Source organism: Nelumbo nucifera, chromosome 8, assembly GCF_055504915.1.
Source record: "Nelumbo nucifera cultivar China Antique chromosome 8, China Antique-T2T, whole genome shotgun sequence".
Classification (NCBI taxonomy): Eukaryota; Viridiplantae; Streptophyta; class Magnoliopsida; order Proteales; family Nelumbonaceae; genus Nelumbo; species Nelumbo nucifera.
The window spans coordinates 46,445,512-46,465,287 of NC_142656.1; positions in this window are offsets into that span (position 1 = coordinate 46,445,512).

A 19,776-nucleotide genomic window follows, 5' to 3' on the forward strand; every position below is an offset into this window, starting at 1 on the left:
AACTCGTTCCACAGATACCGATCAACACGAACACAGAAATGATTTTGTTCCTGAGAAAGCATTGGAAGCTCTCGGCTGCTGAGAGCTTGCAAAGACCCAGTGTGCCAAATTGTCGATAACGATAGAGATAGTTTGAACAGTAGAAAGGTCTCGCGGGTAGGGGAGTAAGGGTCTCTAGGTTAAGGATGCAGAATGGGAGAGTTAGGGCATGCTAGGGAGTATTGGGTGGCTGATGCTTGGTATTTGATCCCCTTTAATATGAGGATGATCTCTATTTGTGGAGGAGATACTGAGATCCTAAAAGGTAAGAGATGGGAATATTTACTCTATATCGGGAAAGAGAATATTTGATTTGTTGTTAATTATTGGGTGCACTACTGGGGTTTCGCCATGCATCCCATGAGGATCTTCTCAAGGATTGATTTTCCTTATCCTTAAGTCCCTCATTAATCATGTGCACTATTCCCTTTAGCACACTATAACTAATCCTATGTGGCATTGGTGACATCCTCGTTTGGCAAGTGGCGCTTCACCGACTCTACGTGGCGACTCGCTATGTCCTTTTCTGTTGTGGGTTCCATGTGCCTCTAGGTATGCATGGGCCTCGTCATGGGTTCGGCCAGCACCCCTTCTATCCCGTCGTCACGAGCGAGTTCGTGGGTTGTGGGTTCATCGCACACCTTAGTGGGCGTAGCTTCATCACACATTTAGCTGGGCCTAGGACTCTCGAATTGGCTTGGCCGTGGTTTCTTTAGGTTTGAGCACTGACTAAACTTGGTGAACCACGGGTTTATCACGGTTCTACGAAATGTATTGCGAGTTCATTGCAGGGGTGATGGTGTGCCACGGGTTCATCGCAACATGGGGATTGATTGTGAGTTTCTTGCATGTCCTTCTGTGGTGTTAATCTTGATGTTTGGGTGTTTTTTGAGGGTCTGAGTGAGCGATATGTACCTACACTAAGAAATATAAGAAACAAGATTGAATATGAATCAATTGAATGATTTCATCAACCATGAGTTGCTTTGTATTTATAGAGGTTCTAAGGTTTTGTGTCATACAATGAGTCAATGTACAGAGTTAAGGATAAACATGAACATAGACAAGATTATCTACAAGGATAAGCTAATAAAGATAAGCTTATTAGGATGAACTCGGAATTCTTATCATGACCCAGATCTGATAGAATTATATCTGGATACGTATGTTCTATTAGCCCCCCGCAAGCTGAGCGTGGCAATGCGAAGCTTGGACCGAAGAGTGGTGAGCCAAGCAGAGGAGAGGGGTTTAGTAATATCGGCAATCTGATCTGCCAAGGGAATATATCAGATGAATAATTTCTTGTTGAGAGAGATCTCGAAGAAAATGAATTCAATTTCAATGTGCTTCGTTTGAGCGTGAAAAACTAGAGTAAAAGCTAAGTAAGTTGCACCAGAGAACTGGAGGAGGAGAGGCATAGCCAAGATCTTTGAGAAGAGATTGTAGCCAGAGTAATTCAGTGACAGTATTGGTAAGAAAGCGAAACTCTGACTCAGTACTTGAACGAGCAACCGCTGGTTGTTTCTTGGAGCTCCAAGAGATGAGGTTGGGGTCTAAATAAATGGCATAACTGCCTGCAGAGCACCTATCATTTGGGCAGCTGGCCCAGTCATCACCAATGTAGCCAGTGAGCTGCAGAGATGATGATGAGGAGAAACAAAGACCATGAATAATTGTAGACTTTAAGTACCATAGTATGCGCTTAATGGTGGACCAATGTTCATCAGTTGGTGAATGTAGAAACTGGCAGACCTCACTTATTGCAAAGGAAATGTCAAGGCGTGTAATGGTGACATACTGTAAGGCACCAACAATGCTTCGGTATTCTGAGGGGTCAGACAAGGAAGTACAAGAGGTATGAGACAGCTTCATAGAGGTAGCCATAGGAGAGAAGACCAGTTTAGCACCATCAAGCTTAGTACAAGTGAGCAGATCCAAGATGTATTGTTCCTGAGGAAGAACTAAGCAGTCGACAATACATTGTGCTTCAATCCCCCCCCAAAAAATGAAGGTACCCCAAGTCTTTGAGTTGAAAGATTGAGGACAAAGATGAGAGGAGTTGATCAATAGCAGCCTTTGAGTTTCTTGTTACCAAGATATCGTCCACATAGACAAGCATGTGGAGAGCCACTGTGTCACGTGTGAAGATGAAAAGAGATGGATCGATAGTTGAATTCCGAAAACCAAGACCAAGAAGAACAACAGTAATCCATGAATACTAGGCCCGAGGAGCTTGGCATAAGCCATATAGAGCCTTCTGGAGATGGCAAACATGGTGAGGACGAGATGGGTTTTCAAAACCCTTGGGCTGTTTAACATAGATGTCTTCATCAATAGAACCATGAAGAAAGGCACTGTTGATGCCGAGTTGCCGAATGGGCCAGGATTGAGAAACTGCCAAGGCAAGGATAGTGCGCATGGTTACATGTTTGATAACGGGACTGTAAGTGTCAAAGTAATCCAACCTGGGTATTTGCTGAAAACCCTGTGCAACTAGACGCGCTTTATTGTAGTCTAGAGTACCATTGGACTTGGTTTTGACTTTGTATACCCATTTCGTCCTAATGACATTCGTGTTGGGCTCATAAGGTACCAACTCCTAGGTACCGCTAGTAATCAAAGCATTGAACACACGTTGCATGGCATCTCTCCAATGAATAGATTTAGATGCTTCTATGAATATATGAGGTTTGGTCTTATCATTAGAATGCAAAGAGAGAAGAGTAGATGGGAGAGGATACTGAGTTGTAGTAAGAGACCTCGGAGGAAGATTACTATCCATGGATCTAGTTCGCATGGAGTGTGTACGGATAATTGGAGGTGGCACAGCCGGTGCACAAGCAAGAACATCTTCAATACTATAGTATCATGCAGGAGGTGGAGATGATTCAACAGAGATGGACATCGTAGCTGGTTCATAGGTGGAGGGAACCGAAGGAAGAGGTGAAGATGGTGCGAACTCCTGTGGCTATGATGTCTCAGAGATGGAAACCCTTGGCTGGGTTGGTATGGATGCATAGACCCCAGAAGATGGTGGAGACGCCACTGATGAGGGTGTGGGAATCAAAGGAAATAGTCCATCAAATACATGTCGAGCAACAAAGATTCTGCTGGTAGGAGCATGTAGGAATTTATAACCTTTGTGCTTATTGTTGTATCCAATGAATATGAAGCGAGATGAGCGAAACATGAGATTGTTCCTGTTGTACGGGCGAAGTAGCGGGTAATAAGCACAATCGATGCAGCGGAGCATGGAGTAGTCAGGACTTCTGTGAAAGAGCTTCTCCTAAGGTGACACACCATTTAGAGTGGGAGTTGGAAGTCAATTAATTAAGTATATCGCAGTTTCTGCTGCATCTGTCTAGAACGATAGGGGGAGATTTGAGCTGGCTAGTAGAGATAAAGCTGATTCGATGACATGCCTGTGCTTCTGTTCAATGGAAATATTCTATTCATGTGTGTGAGGGCTTGCAAGATGACGAGTAATGCCTTGAGAGTCCAAGTAGCTGGATAGTTTTCGATACTCGCCTCCCCAATTGGATTCGAAGCAATGGATTTTGGCATTAAAGAGGACTTCAACATGTCTCTTAAATTTAAAAAGAAAAATCAAAGACTTCCGATTTGTGTCATAGGATACAACCAAGAGAATTTTGAGAAATCATCCATAAATAAAACATAATAAAAATGACCACTAGATTTAACTGGGGCTGGACCCTATACATCAGAATAAATTAATTCTAGAGGACTTTTTGACTAAAAAGAAGATGAAGATAAAGACAATCTATGGCTTTCCCATTTGACACGACTCACAGACTAATTGACTAGACTTATCGGAAGTATAAGGGAGACCATACTGAGAGAGAACTTGTTGTGTGGTGCGAAGTGCTACATGCCCAAGATGCAAATGCTAACCATTAATGGATGTCCGTTCACCAACAAGAGCTTTCGGATTTGGAGGTACTAATGCTGAAAACGGGAAGCAATACAACCCATCTCTACTAAACCCTCGTAGAACTAGTCTCCCCGAACAATCCTTCACAAAGCAACAATCACGATGGAATTCAAAAAACACATCATTATCATGTGTAAAGTGACTGACGGATAATAAATTCTTGCAAATAGATGGAACATGGAAGATATCCTTTAATGTAAAAGTATGCTGATCAAATAAAAGAGAAGATGAACTAATGTGATGAATGCACAAACCTTGCCTGTTACCGATTTTAACTTGATCTGATCCTTCGTACTCAGATCAATTTTGTAAATTATCCAATTCTGGTGTCATGTAATGAGTGGCACCCGAGTCCGGATACCATATTGGATCAAATGCAGGATTACTGCCAAAATTGGAATTCACAAATTGCATTGGAGGAGAACTAACACCTCCATGAAATGCTGCTGGTTCACCATAGGAATAATTCTAAAAATTGAAAACATAGTGTGCATGACGACACTGAAGGGCACTATGGCCTACCTTGTTGCAAATTTGACAAAAAAATCCAGAGTTCTTACCTCCGCGACCTCCTCCATTAAACTGTTGTTGTTGATTCTGAAAAAATTGGGGATTGTACTGATCGTTGCCACATCCACGACCACAACCACGACCACCCCCATTATTAGTCATAGGGTAAAACTGTTGCTGCTGTTGTTTATTGTGCTGAGAGTTGTTGTTTCCTTTGCCTTTAACTCTGGCAAAGTTAGCATTAGGAGATTCAGAGAATCAAGCCTGATTCTCAAGCCATGATTCATGATTAAGTAAAGAGCCAAGTACCTTTAAGATGATGAGATCAGCTGCATCTGGACCGTTGGTGAGAGCAGCCACTATTGATTCGTACTTACTTCCCAAACCAGCAAGGATATAGAGAACAAGTTCAGAGCTCGAAACGGGTTCTGAGATGATGCAGAGACTATCTGCAATTAGCGCGTTGGACGTAAGCTGAAATAGACAACATCCCTTCTTGAGATTTTGGAGTTGCCTATTCATCTAAAGTACTCTTGATTGAGAGTTTGTTGAGTAACTCTGAGCCAAGGCACTCCATATTTCTGCTGATGATGTCTGACCTACGATTTGTCCCATTACACTTTCGGTGAGAAAAGAGATTAACCAGCTGTGGACAAACTGATCAAGATCCATCCACTTGTCGAATTCTGGGTTTCAAATGCTCCTTTAAATAGTGGAATTGGGAACTTCCACGAATTCAACCAGATGGTGATGACGAAGAATATGTAGGAATTGCGCCTTCCACAGCATATAGTTGTCTGCTGTCAACTTGATTGGCAGGTGCATCACGTTCTGTATATTTGGTATAGAACTTGTAGTCTCCGGCGAACTGAATTCCCGACCTTGAGCATTCGAAGACGTGTGTGTAGAGCTGTTGTTCGAACTGGTCGACATGGCTCTGATACCAAGTTTGAACAGTAGAACAAAGAAATAAAAGAAACAAGATTGAAAATGAATCGGTTGAATTAATTCATCAACCGTGAGTTGCTTTGTATTTATCTACAAGGATAAGCTTATTTCATCTTATGTTCTATCAGAGATGATGAAGACTGAAAAGCAATGATGATATCCAATGAACTGGGGATTTCATCTCTTGTTGGTTGACGCCTATGTCGGATCAAAACAGAACGAGATATAGAGATTGAAGCATAGAATCTAATACGCTTCTGGTCATACAGTAGGATGATCGTCTACAGCCATGATGATGATGAAGATCTGGTAGCGAGAAGAAACAAAAACAGGTCTAGCAGCGAGAATAGTGCCACTGGTGGTACGATGGGTGATGGCTTTGGTGACAAAGATTTAGGTGCAGGAGGAGCAAATGAACAGAACGAACAACCAAATGACCTTCCTTTTCAACAAAGGTCGATGGAATCAATGAAAACCAGGTTAATTACGGAGTATATGGACTGTTGGCTTTAAGCAATTTGATAAGCGAGAGAGAGGTAAAGAAGAGGACTGGCGAGTGACAAAATTCCAACCACCCGCCAGAAGCGTAGGAAGGACAATGAGAGTTCATTCAGATCGGATCAACCTGTCAGAACATGTTTCCACTGTTTGTTCAGCTTCCACAGGGGATCTCGCGGGATCAGATGTGTTTGAGAGGAAACAAGAAGATGAGTTAATACAACAAAAATCATGCTAATTAACACGTTAGCTAGGATCGATATCTCCTCTAACTTAAGCTTTGTGGTAAATTGTACACAAACCAATGAGAATTCATCAATCCATTTTCCGATATTTAATCCTCATTTTCTGTTTCTGTGTAATTGCACTTAACAGACACACGGCCTGCTTCCGACAGTCAACCACAAGCAACAAGAAAACCAGCCACAAAAAGCAAAACACAAAAGCAAACTATACAACCTAAAAAGAAATGATAATTCAGCTGAGGATTTAGTCGGCTAGTGTTCCGATCATAATGAAATGCCACCAAACGAGTCATGAAATGATAAGCTTGAATTTCACTCCATAGTTGTTCAATTTCAGAGTTCAGTGCATGTAGTCGTCGAGCTTTCCTGCAACGTAGATAAAAGGAGAAAGGGTTGCAGCAGCACCAAAATGAGTAAACACGCAACAAGCGTTGCTCACGTTCATCAGCTCCTTCAAGTATTCTCGATGTCTTCTCAACCAGGAATCTGACCTTCTCCACTAACATGGCATACCCTCTGCGAGGCATGAGGTTGCCGTTATTTCTCCTATCAGCAACCTCGAGAAAGCAACGTAGCAGTTGCAGGCGGCCGTTAGCCCTCTGAAATTCATCGGTGTATGATAGAGTACTAGTCACCAGCGTTAGCGTTTCATCCGCGAGTCGTTCCCCGATCCTTACAAAGATGCTTTCAACCACACCCAAAACCATCTGAATCTGGAAGGAAGAAATTCAAATAAATTAATATTGCAACATGAGTACTGGCTTTCAGATACTTACGTTCTGCAATTCTCAAGTCACTGCAGGAGATAGACTTGTTCGAAGGCTCATGCTACGTGTAGCGTCGTGGTGCTTGTATCAGATCGATCCAGTTTCGTCCTTTTCAGGTATCATATTATTTGGATTTATTACTTACGATGAAGCCAAAAAGAAGTACATGCACTATAATTCGATCATCAGATAATAAGAACTGACGAATCTCGACAGAAGAGCTTATAAGAGAGTTCAGAGAGAGAATAGACAAGCAGGCTTTATTCAAAGAATACCAAAGCATACCTCAATTAGTGTTATGGCGCCGGTAGTTTTGTCAGTGCATGTAGTAGTGTTTGAAACTGATACCGATCGATCTAGTGACCGCCTCTTCCGCACTCGAAAACTTTTACAACGTTGCAGATGTATGCGAAGCCCTATCTAAGTGAATTTTTCTTCAATCGATTCATGTCGGGCCTTAGACTGCTTCGGTTAGCTCTTGCCCCGAGCATCTGGACTGGCTATCTCGAAAGAAATGCTTTCATATCATAAAAAGCTGCTGACTTAGGAACGGTTGGGACCTGCATCATTTCATCCTGAAGTGACTGAGAAGTTCCTTACCACAGAGCAGATCAACGCAGCAGATATTGAGAAGCTTCCTCGATCTTCGTCGGAAGTTCCTGTAGTTACTAAAATGCCCCCATATAGTTTGCAATATTGCAACGACACTCATATTAATATTAATGGAATTTTGATTTCTATTATTGATCAAGAATCTCATATTTTTTTTTAAATTTATATGGAAATTAGGGAAAATCTATTTTCTTGGGTAACCCATCTTTTTAGGTGGATAAATTAATTTTTTCACCTCCGAGGAAAGTTGCCAAAACTTAAATGGAACAAAAATACCTCTCATAATAATGGATTTTTATGACTAAAATAATCATTGCCTTATTTATATAGAAATAAAAGAACATGGGTAACTACCTGGGTAAGTCTCTCATGAGGAATACCCAGGTAAATAACTTATTGAAAAGGGAACAGGGCCTTATTGAGTTGGGCTTTAGTCAATGTAATGCCCATTTGAACAACCTATGCTTTATTTCATGGGGAGATATCTCCAATGCAAGGGCTGACTGAAGCGGAGCTCACACTTATTGCCGACTTTCTTAGACAAACAATTACTACTCTACTTTCCCTTTAACTTATCACTCCACTTAGCAAAACTATTCAATCCCATTTTAACGGTGGATGATGAATCTACGCCTCCTTGCTTTTGTGAAAACTTTTGAATGCTGAACAAGGTGGCTTTAAATCCACCGTGAAAAGGTAACTGCACCTACAAGTTAATAGGAGCCAAAGTTTTCCAACCTACGTCATTGCTTTTGTGAAAATTTTTGAATGCTGAATGAGGTGGCTTTAAATCCAACGTGAAAAGGTAATTGTACCTACAATTTAATAGGAGTCAAAGTTCTCTCGCCTTTCTTTGGTTTATCTGTTTTTCCAGGAATACTTCCTTAGGGAGTTCCAAAAATGTAATGGTGAACCTAGAATTACCATCTCTACTAGAATTGTGTTCATTTTTTCTTGCTTTCTACATACACAGCGGATTAGTTAACTTAATAGCTATTTTAGGGCTATGGGATCAATCACTTGAGTGTTTTGAAAATCGATTTGGAGCTGAACCATTTTTTCCTCTTGAGTAGTGGATCATTGGTTCCGCTTAAAATTTGGGAACATTTTTAACATACATATTAAACAATAATAAGTATGATAAATAAGAAATATTTTTATAAATGATGGAAATTGAATGTAAAAGTTAAAACCAATTGGAAATAAAAATATTTTCCTATTCTCTCTCACTAAATCCTATATTTAAGATATATTTTTCTTATCATTAGATCCTCGTAATTAAATCCACAATATTAATTTTAATAGTATAAAAATAAATATTTTGAAAAGTAATTTGAAAACAAAACCATTTTCTTCCCTCCCAGTGGTGGGCAAGCAATTCGATCATTTGGGGTCAAATTGATTAATAAATAATTTCATAATTAAATAATAAAAATTTTAAAATAAATAAGTATGAAATGTAAGAAGTATTTTTATTAACGATGAAAATGGAATGCCAAATTTAAAATCCACCTATAAATGAAATGATATCATAGCCCAATAATAAAATTTTTAAAATTAGAAAATACAAAAAATCACAAAAATAAAAATAAAAGATAGAGAAAATTTTGGGCACATATCTAATATTATGCATTTATAAAAAATAAAATATTGGGTACATATCTAATATTATGCATTCATTATATTGAAAAAAATAAGTATTATACATAAGAAAAAAAATTCAATGATGGAAATGTAATACAAAATTTAATGTCAACCTAGAAATCAAACTATTTTTCTTTTTGGGTGGTGGGTTAGTGGTTTGGATTAAATGATATAGACAAACAAAAGTTAAGTGTGTTAAGTAAAAATATTTTGTATAATGTAAATGAAATATATAATTTAAGGGGAAAATTATAGTCAAAGCTGGTTATATTTATTTAAAATTAGGTTGTAGGTTGGTCCAGAAACCAAACAAACTTGGACAACCGGCTCTACATTTAAAATATTAAAAACCTCCGCCATGTCATTAGAAGCTTTTGTGGCTGTTGACAAAACATGGACACAAAATAAAAGCCTATACCTAAAATAGGTTTTCAATTTCTTTCCCTCTCCCTTTATCCTTCGATCTCCCTCTCTTCTCTCTTACTCTCGCAGCCATCTCTTGATCTCCCACTCTCTCAACTTTGATATGCAGCCAAATCAAAACTTCAGTTTCTCTTCCATTCTCTATCTCTCTCAATCTCTCTCATTCTTTTTCCTCACTATCCCTCTTGGCTAATATCTCATTCTCCCTCAATATCTATCATTCTCCCTTAGTCTTTCTCCCTCTACCTCTCTCATTCTTTTTCTTATTTTTCTTACAAACTTTTATAATATTAATCAGATCGTATAAAAGAACTAAAGGGACCAACCACTTGTACAATCAAGTTATAAGTTTCTATCAAGTTGGTGTAAATTTCACAGCCATGAGTTTCTTATGAACTTTTATCAAATTGGTGTAATGATTTTTGAACTATTCCAAGTTGGTCTCATGTTCTTTTATACGGTCTAATTAATACCATATAAGTGTGTAAGAATATAAAAAAAAGAATGAGGGAAGGAGTGTGAGAGAAACTGAGGGAGAAAGATAGATTGAAAGAGATTGAGGGAGAATGATAGGTAGAGAGGGAATGAGAGAAATTGATGGAGAGAACGTAAACATAGAAACCGAAAAACATTTTTTCTTTATTTTTAAATCACACAGTCATTGAGGAGAGAGAGATGACTGTGAGCTAGAGTGAGAGAGAGAGAGAGAGAGAGAGAGAGAGAGAGAGAGAAACTAAAAACCATTTTTTTTTTATTTTCCAATCACCCAACATTAAAGGGCAATTTTAGTATAAGCTTTTTGTTGTGTCTAACATGGATTAAGAGTCCCATGTTGGCAATTGTCACATGAGCCTTCGATAACATGGCAGGTGTTTTTATAATTTGAAATGTAGAGTTGGTTGTTAGAATTTTGTTGATTTCTGGACTAACATGTAGCCTGATTTTAAATGTATAGCCAATTCTGACTATAATTTTTTTCTAATTTAAAACTAATCTAAAAGCAAAGTTATTTTCTTATCTAGATGGTGGGTGAATGATCCAACTTTTCTAAGAAATCCATGATGTCGTAATTGAATAATAAATATTTACAAAAAAAGATAGAACACCAAAAATGAAAACATATAGAATTTTGTCAAAAACATTTGAGAACATTTCTAATGTTATATATTCATCATATTAAATAAAAATAGTTGTTAAAATAAACGTTATTTTTATTTATGATAGAAGTGGAACACAAAATTTAATAATAATAATGATTGTTGTTTGGTACAAGCATTTAACTTTATTTTTAATCATATTGTTATTTTTGTTAATTTTCAATTTCTATCTTAACTATGATATATCTAAATTTCAAGTAATAAATATGACGAAAAATTTCTCATGTGCAATGGATGTGCTTAATTACTATATATATATATATATATGACATCAGACCTTATCGAGATTGCACCCAAAACATTACACTCACATTGCATCACAAATGAAGGATAGCTTGAAAACCGCCGCAATGTACTCCCTCTAATTTCTTAAACCACAACAAATAGTTACACTCATGATAATATGTAATGAAATGTTGTAACAGCATTGAACACAATCAAGTTTACTATAGACATCACTATTGTTCTCCAATTCAGGACATCATCAGTAAAATATCTCATTTACAAACACTGCTATTTGTTTATTTATTTTTATATTTTTTATTTTATACTCTCTCGTATCATTTATCTATTTTGTGGTGTTTTTAAATTTTTATTTTTAAAAGGGAAAACTCTCGGTAGGTACCTTGTACTTTAGGTCAAGTGCCAATTTAGTACCCAAACTTTAAAATGCGACAATCTAGTACCCAAACTTTCATTTTAAGACAATCTAGTACCTACCGTTAATAAACCGTCAGTTATGTATATCACATGACTTCATATGCCATTTAAGACTTTTAAAAATGTCAAAATTACACACTATTCATCATCTTCAAGCTCTAGCAAACCTCTAAGCACCGGACAACAAGCATTTTCCATTGGGTTCTCTAATCCAACGTGCACCAACCCACCAAGAACATCCAGTTTCAGCGCATTGGTAACGTTAGGTCTAAAATGATCCGATGCGCATGGCAACGTATAGCGCTGATGTTGCCTGCACCGTCTTTGGTTATGCCACAGTTCGATTACAGGATTCCAGACTTAGGTCTAGAAACGTGTAGTGCCGGTGCAGGCATGGTGGAGAACGTGTTGCAAATGAATGGGCTCCCAATGAGCATATACGCACCCGAGACGGTGGGTTGTGTGGTGGTGGACAGGCAGGGGCGATGTGCAGAAGCCACTTCTATGGGGGGTCTCATGAACAAAATGTCTGGCCGCATCGATGACCTATTTACTATGTAAGTAAAGTGTTGCATGCTGTTGAGACTAGATACCTGAACATCGAATAATTGGCCTTTACTTTAGTGTTAGCAGCCCAAAATCTAAGACCCTACTTCCAGCTCACACTATCGTAGTTTTGACCGACCGACCTCTGAAGCAAATCCTTCAAAAGCCTGAGGTCTCGGGGAGACTTACGAAGTGGGCAATCGAACTTAGTAAGTATGACATCCGGCACGAGCCATGACCAGTAATCAAGGCACAGGTCCTAGGGGACTTCATCGCTAAGTGCACCTTCAATTTGCCAACCCCTGAAGTTGTTGAACCAGCAACCACTTCAAAGGCATCAATCAGCGTGGCACCTGCCCTAGCTCGGAAGAACCTGGCTTGGGACGAGGAGCCCTAGATCCTCCATGTGGATGGCCCGTCTAACCAGAGCGTAAATGGAGCTGGGTTAATCCTCTATGGGCCTAGCGAAGTAAAGCTAGAATACGTGCTCTGGTTCTTATTCTGAGGTTCAAACAATGAAACCGTGTACGAGGCACTCATAGTCGGGCTATCACTAGCAAAGGAAGTTGGGGATAAACACCTTGTAGTATGTAGTGACTCGCAACTTGTGGTCAACCATGTGAATGGACATTATGAGGCTCGGTAGCCCACCATATCGGCCTACTTGGCCAAAGTAAGGTAAATCCTGCCCAGCTTCCACTCTTGGTACATCCAGTAGATTCCAAGATCGAAAAACAGTAAGGTCGACACACTCTCTAAGTTGGCCAGTGCAATCGACTCGACAAGAAGGATAGTCTACATAGAAGACCTACCATGCCCAACTATAGAAAGAGTGGCAGAAGAGGTCGTCCAAGTGATGGCAACACGAAGGATGGAACAAGAAATTCGCTATGTAATCATAGGTGCGCAGCTATATAGAAGGTCATTCACACTCCCCTACTTGCGTTGCCTGTGCCAAGTTAAAGCAGACCAAGTGTTACATGAGATTCAAGAATGGCTCTGTGGAAGACACTTGGGGGGCAGGACACTCACCTAAAAGGCCTTACGACAAGGGTTCTATTGGCCCATAGTGAAGGCAGACGCAACCGCGCTGGTGCATAAGTGCAACAAATGTTAGTGACATGCCAACATCTTGCACCAACTAGCTACCGACCTGAAATATCTCACCAGTCCATGGCCATTTGCACAATGGGGGTAAAGGCTGTTTCCTTCCCACTTGCGACCGGGCAGAGAATTTTTAGTGGTAGTAGTAGACTATTTGACGAAGTGGATAGAGGCTGAGCTGTCAGTGACCACTACAGTTCAGAATGTTCAAAACTTCTTCTAGAGGTCTATTGTATGCATATTTGGACTACTGAGGGTATTGATCTCAAACAACAACAAGCAATTTGAAGTGGTGGATGAGCGGCCCAATGTGTTATGGGCCTACTGAACAACCATCAAGATGGCGATAGGTGAAACACCCTGCAACTTGACATATGGAACCAAAGCCGTGATACCAACGAAGATGGAAGTGCTCGACCTTGTAGTTCAAGATGTTCGACGAAGAGACTAACAAGGAAGACATATGAACTAACCTCAACTTAATAGAAGAGGTCCAAGGCCTCACCTACATTCAGACCGCAACATACAAACAGCGAGTGGCTCAGTGCTATAATGCCCGAGTGAAGAGACCAATTCGGAGTGGCTCAGGAAGGTTATGGTGTTTGTGCCCGGTGTGGGAAAGCTAGGACCAAACTGGGAAGACCCTTATTGAGTCTTTAGAGTGATAAGTGAAAACACATACGAACATGAAACACTAGAGGGGAAGATGGTACCCCATGCATGTAATATAGACAACTTAAGGAGATACTATCTCTGAAAAGAAAAAGAGTTCCGAGCTATGTCCGTAGATTTGCAAAAGAGTTCCGAACTATGTCTATAGGATTGCGAAAATTTTCTAAGGCATCTAGGCTAACCCCTCAATAGCTCGGCTAAAAGAAAGCCTAAAGGGATACCAACGATTTTTCCACTAAGGCACCTAGCCGACCTAACGACAGTTTCACTGACTTACGTGACAGTTAAATAGAAAGAAACACCATTCGAAAAAGATATCAGATGTGGGAAAAGTAAATTCCATTAAGCATGCTAAGGCCAAAGGCCAAAGTACATATATATAGAAAAAACCTTAGTAGTAGAAAGTTCAACATTGTGGGCATGAAGGCCCAAGAAACATCAACTTACAAGAGCTCATAAGCTCCTAGAAACAACAAAGAAGAAACTAACATAATGGCCGACCTTTTCCTCATCGCAGCCCTTCTCGCCCTCTTCTGCACTAGCCACTTCTTCATCGTCATCAGGAGTCAAGGACTCCTTATCGACCTACATGGCGAGCTCAATCGACACGTTGTTGATAGAAAAAGTGCCAAAGTCAAAATTAGGATGCACCATCTTTAAGTAACGACGACAAAGATTAAATCCCTTTTGCATCGTAGGGATTGCATTCTCCACCTCCTGGGCATATTTAGGAGAGTCACGGAAATGATCGATGGCTACCAATTCTGCTCGGCAAATATCCTTTGTATACTTAGTCCACCTCTCTTCTAGTTGGCGCTCCTGGGCAGCAATGGTCTCCCAGGCCTCGTCTAGTTCGTGCTGCATCTTCCCGCTCAGCTTGATGCATTGCTAGTGGTCCTCTTTGGCGCTAAGCTGGATTCCTCGCAACTGAGACTACATTGTGTCAACACTAGACTACAGCTTGGCCTTCTCTCTCCAGCCTGAAGCAACCTGATCCAGTAGTACCTACGTCATGGTGTTCCCCTACCAAAAGAATAAAGGTATGATCAGAACAAGAATCACATAACCAAAAGACAAAATCTTCAAAAAAGGACAAACCTGAAGTATACAATGAGTCATCTGAGTTCCAACGTTGGCTGGGTCCAAACCACGGTAATACCACACATCTTCTGGAAGTAGCATGCCCCTTCCCATCCGAAGAGCTACATATGGGTCGTTCAGATGATCAATCATAAAGATGTTGCCATTCAGGATGAAGTAATGTATGTTTGAGGTATAAGGGCTAGCAACATGTTCCTCCTGGCCGACCTAAGGTTGAAAGGTAGCAGGGCCCGTGGAGTCCCGGTTGGTACTCATAGGGTTGCCGCCTCCTTCGAGGTCGATGACAATAGGGGCAAATGATGGCGACCTCACCTCGGCATTGACCGAGGTGCCCTTCATTGATGAATGACCAGCCCTTTGCATCTTCCTCGAAGCCTTCTTCTTAGATACAATGGACTTGAAGTTAGTCGAGTCAAAAAGTTAAATAACAAAAGTAGATACAATGGACTTGAAGGCCGACCTACCTACGTGACTTAGGCCGACCTGTATGAGCATATGCTCGGCCAAAAGGTTTTCTACTAGAAACCTCTGGCAAACAAAATGTTGAACTGCAAGTTGCAGCTCTCCATCGAACTCTAAATTGAAACTCTAGCAATCCCTCCACCATATAGTATCCATATTCCAGCCATTACTATGAGAAAGGAAGAATTACCTATTCTTCCAATCATTAACATTGGAGGGAAAGTCAACTAGCATCTTATAGCTGCCACTGAAGGGAAGATAAAAATAGTAGGGAACATTGGGGACCATTTTCATAGAACACAACCCCGAGAAAACATCTAAATCCAAGAGGAAGTAATGGTGGTGACACAAGGAAATCAGCCCTACCAAAATTCGGACTGCATTAGGGTGTAGCTGACCTAAGGAGACACCATAATGTGAGAGCACCGTAGGAATAAAAGGGTGCAAGGGAAAAGGGAGACCGGTGACCAGCGCCTCCTCAAAGACACAGACCACATCTGGGACATGACTCCAAGGATACTCATCAGGGCCGGGCTGGATACATTCGAACTCAGTAGGTATCTAATAAATACTATACAACTCTACTCTATGCTCACTAGAGAGCTCAATAGGACCAAAAGGGGATTCCACTACTCGGGACTCTACTCCTACCCCTAGCTGAGACGTAGAAGATTCTCCCTAAAATCATCTCCCAAAGAGTCCTCCTGTAATGCCAACCTATAATCTGATGATCTACCCTCTGAAGGATCAAAGGACATATTTATAGAGGAAGCTCCCCACCAGGTAAAATAGACAAAGGAAACCGGCACTAGTGACGAACAAAGTTTCAATAGGTGAGTAGGCAGTAGCACCTTGACCGAGACCTTCTCAGATCGGTCACCCTCCTCCTTAGAGAAAAATACAAAAACAGTGCGAGTGGGGCCTCAGTAGGGACCCTATATTTATAGTCCATTGGGAAGAATGGCGAACGGTTGGGATACACTGATAGTAGATCGATGGTCGAGACGACGGCACTACGCATGGGCTATTTTGAATTTAAATTTTGTGCACTCACTGTGCGCACCCTCCTTTTGAATACAACCATAGAGAAAACATCTATATCCAAGGGGAAGTTGCGGTGGTGACACAAGGAAATCAGCCCTACCAGAGTTCGGACTACATTAGGGTGTAGCTGACCTAGGGAGACACCATAATGTAAGAGCACCGTAGGAATAAAAGGGTGCAAGGGAAAACGGAGACCAACAACCAGCGGCTCCTCAAATACACAAACCACGCCTCAGCCATGACTTCAGGGATATTCATTAGGGTCGGGATGGATATAGTCGAACTCAACAAGTATCTGATAAATACTATACAACTCTACTCTACGTTTGCCAAAGAGCTTGGTAGAACCAAAAGGGGATTCCACTGCTTGGACCTCTACTCCTATTCCTAGATGAGATGCAAAAGAATCTCCTTGAGAATCCTCTCCGAAGAGACCTCCTCTCCTCCCCACTTATAGTTCGACGGTTTACCCTCTGAAGGACCAAAAGACATATTTATAGAGGAAGCTACTCACCGGGTAAAAGAGACAAAGAAAACTAGCACCGACGATAAACAAAGTTTCAACGGGTGAGTAGACAACAACACCTCGACCGAAACCTTTCAAATCAGTCACCCTCCTCCTTAGAGAAAAGTACAAAAATAGTGTGAGTGGGGCCTCAGTAGGGACCCCATATTTATATTCCACTAGGAAGAATGGTGAACGGTTGGGATGCGTTGACAATAGATAGACAGTTGAGATGATGCCGCCACGCATGGGCTATTTCGAATTTAAATTTTGTGTGCTCACTATGCGTGCCCTCCTTTCAAATTCAAAATTTGAAATCTGCCACGGTCCCACCCAGTCTCAGACCGGATCAGGTGAGCAATCTAAGCGACCTATGAACTAGTCGAACCAATTACCTTATTGAGAACTACTTCCTTCGTCAAGCTGACGAAGGCTCGGGAGTGGGGGGAAATTGATGAGGGGTAATTTGGTCCTCTAAACTACATCATGACATGTGGCCTTTAAAAGACACCTCAATGCTGAGTAAGCAAACCAGCTCGGCAAATCGGCTTAAAACACCTCTCTTGGTCCTACCTCAACTTCCTTGGCTGGGCCGGGCTAATAGGTTTCCCAGCATATGAAGACCTACCTCAGAGACCAGTCGAGATGTAAGAACCTGTGGGAACCTAGAAGGCAAGCTTGTTGACTTTTCTATAGATACGTTACCAGCCCGAGATCTCTGGAGTGCTAATGAATCGATTGTTACACCGGCCTACCACACCGCACGCATCAGAGTTAATCGAACGGACCATAACCCCATGCAGATTATGTAATTGACATAATTACTCTCCCAAGCGAGCGGAAACGGCTCTACGAGAAGACTCAAGTCACTCACATCTATATAAAGCCCTCATTCTTACCAACAAAGGTACGTGCGATTAAGCTTTCACACTCTCTTATCTCCAAAAGAACTCTCAAACAACTCTCTGACTTAAGCATTGGAGTGCCCACCCCAAGTAAAAACTACCAACATTGAAGTTCTTGTAAGAGGAGACAAAGGGGTGATGAGAACGAAAAATATCATATTTTTCTCACTTAATATTTAGTCTTTTATATTTATTTTATGTTCAAATGCACTCATTATTCTCATATTTTGGTTTAAGGCACGAAATGAGGCGTTAGGTGAGAAACAAGGCTAATCGGGTCATTTTATACAGTTTCGGCGCCGTGTGGTAGATTGAGCATAACTCTCTCATCCGGACATCCATTGAGATGATTCAAGATGAGTTGGAAAAAACACGAAAAGTTCTACAACTTTCCTGTTTTGCGTTTTAATAGATTCAAAATGCATTGAAGTCAAAATCAGGCCTGAATTCTCTGCAACTGCATAGGTGACGTGCTGAAGACAATCCTTAGTTTAGAGTCTCCCATTTCATCACTCTCCCATTCACACAAGAACATTGTTTTACCTTAGTTTAGAGTCTTTTATGGATAAGGGAGACTTGTAGATTGACCTAGAGAAATTTTAGGAGATTGAGGTAGGCTTCTTTTGGGGGGGAAGTAGATAAGAGGAAAAAACCCTAAAGAGAAGAGGGAATTGGCAATAAGAAAATAAAAAAAAGAATCAGATTTGGAGCAGCCGAACATCTCTTTTTCTCTCTTCTCCTCTCTCCTTTGTTCTCATATTTTCTTGGAGTTTGCACCATGACTATGCGTGGCTAAGCTCTTGTACTTAGTCGAAGGAAGCAGAAACCTCAGGATTCACCAAACTGTGAGATCTAACTTAGTTTTCATTGTTTAATTCATTCTTTGGGTATCGAATGTTCTTCTATGTTTATATCTATGGTTGTTTCGTTTGATTGATAGGAAGGCCTACTAGCTTATTATTCATTATAATCTATTGCTAGATTAGATATCAAATCCGTAATTGTTTGATCCCTCTAATCTGCGAAGCAACTAGGGTTTAATGATTTGTTGCGTCAGGAATTGTTATATCCTAGGAAGAACAGTCGAATAAATTAAATGCAACTGCTTGTGCTTGTGTTGTTTAGATTCATCGATCTCTAAGGCATAATGCAATTGCTGAATTAAATCTTTAACGCTTGTTTAGAGGTTGTTCAGTAGTAAGGGTTAAGAGGATCGCTTATTTTCCGATTAACTAATAGTAGGAAGATGCAGGAAAATAATTCCTACGATGAATATTCAAAATCTGAGTTGATTTATCATTGCATTGATGAGCAGTAGTGTAATTCTGATGGTGGGTGTTAACCTAGACCAAGATTTGTTCCTTGATTAATCTCAACACTCGAAGTTGCCTAAATTCTCATTTAAATTTCGTTCTCTTTAATTCTGATTTTCATTATTTTAAATCTGATTTTCGTCACATACATCCCCCTCCATCTTTAATTCACGTAGCACATAATTTAGGTTAGATACTCCCAGTGGGAACGATCCCTACTCGCACTACATTTCATTTTTACGAGTAAAGGTTTATTTTTGGGTGCCTACGACAACACGCCAAATTTTGGTGCCATTGCCAGGGAGTATTCTAATCAATTTTTGTGCTTCTTGTGATCATTATTTTGTTTTTGAATTTTTGAAAAAAAAATCATTTTTTTCTATAGATCCTTTTGATTGTTTGTGTTTTAGCATAGATTATTTTCTATTTTATTCATTTATTTATTTATTTAATCGCTCTAGATTTTATTTATTTATTTTTATTTGCTTTATGGTATGTCGTTTTAGGTTTATTAGGTTTCCCTTAATTTATGCTTGTAACCCGATTCTCTAAGAAAGGTAATTTGCAGTTCGATCCGAAAGTAGAAGGGACTTTGCGTAGGTTAAGGAGAGAAGCTCGGAGTCGTTCCGAGGAGAACGATCCAGCCTTTGATTCTCTATCTGTTAGCGG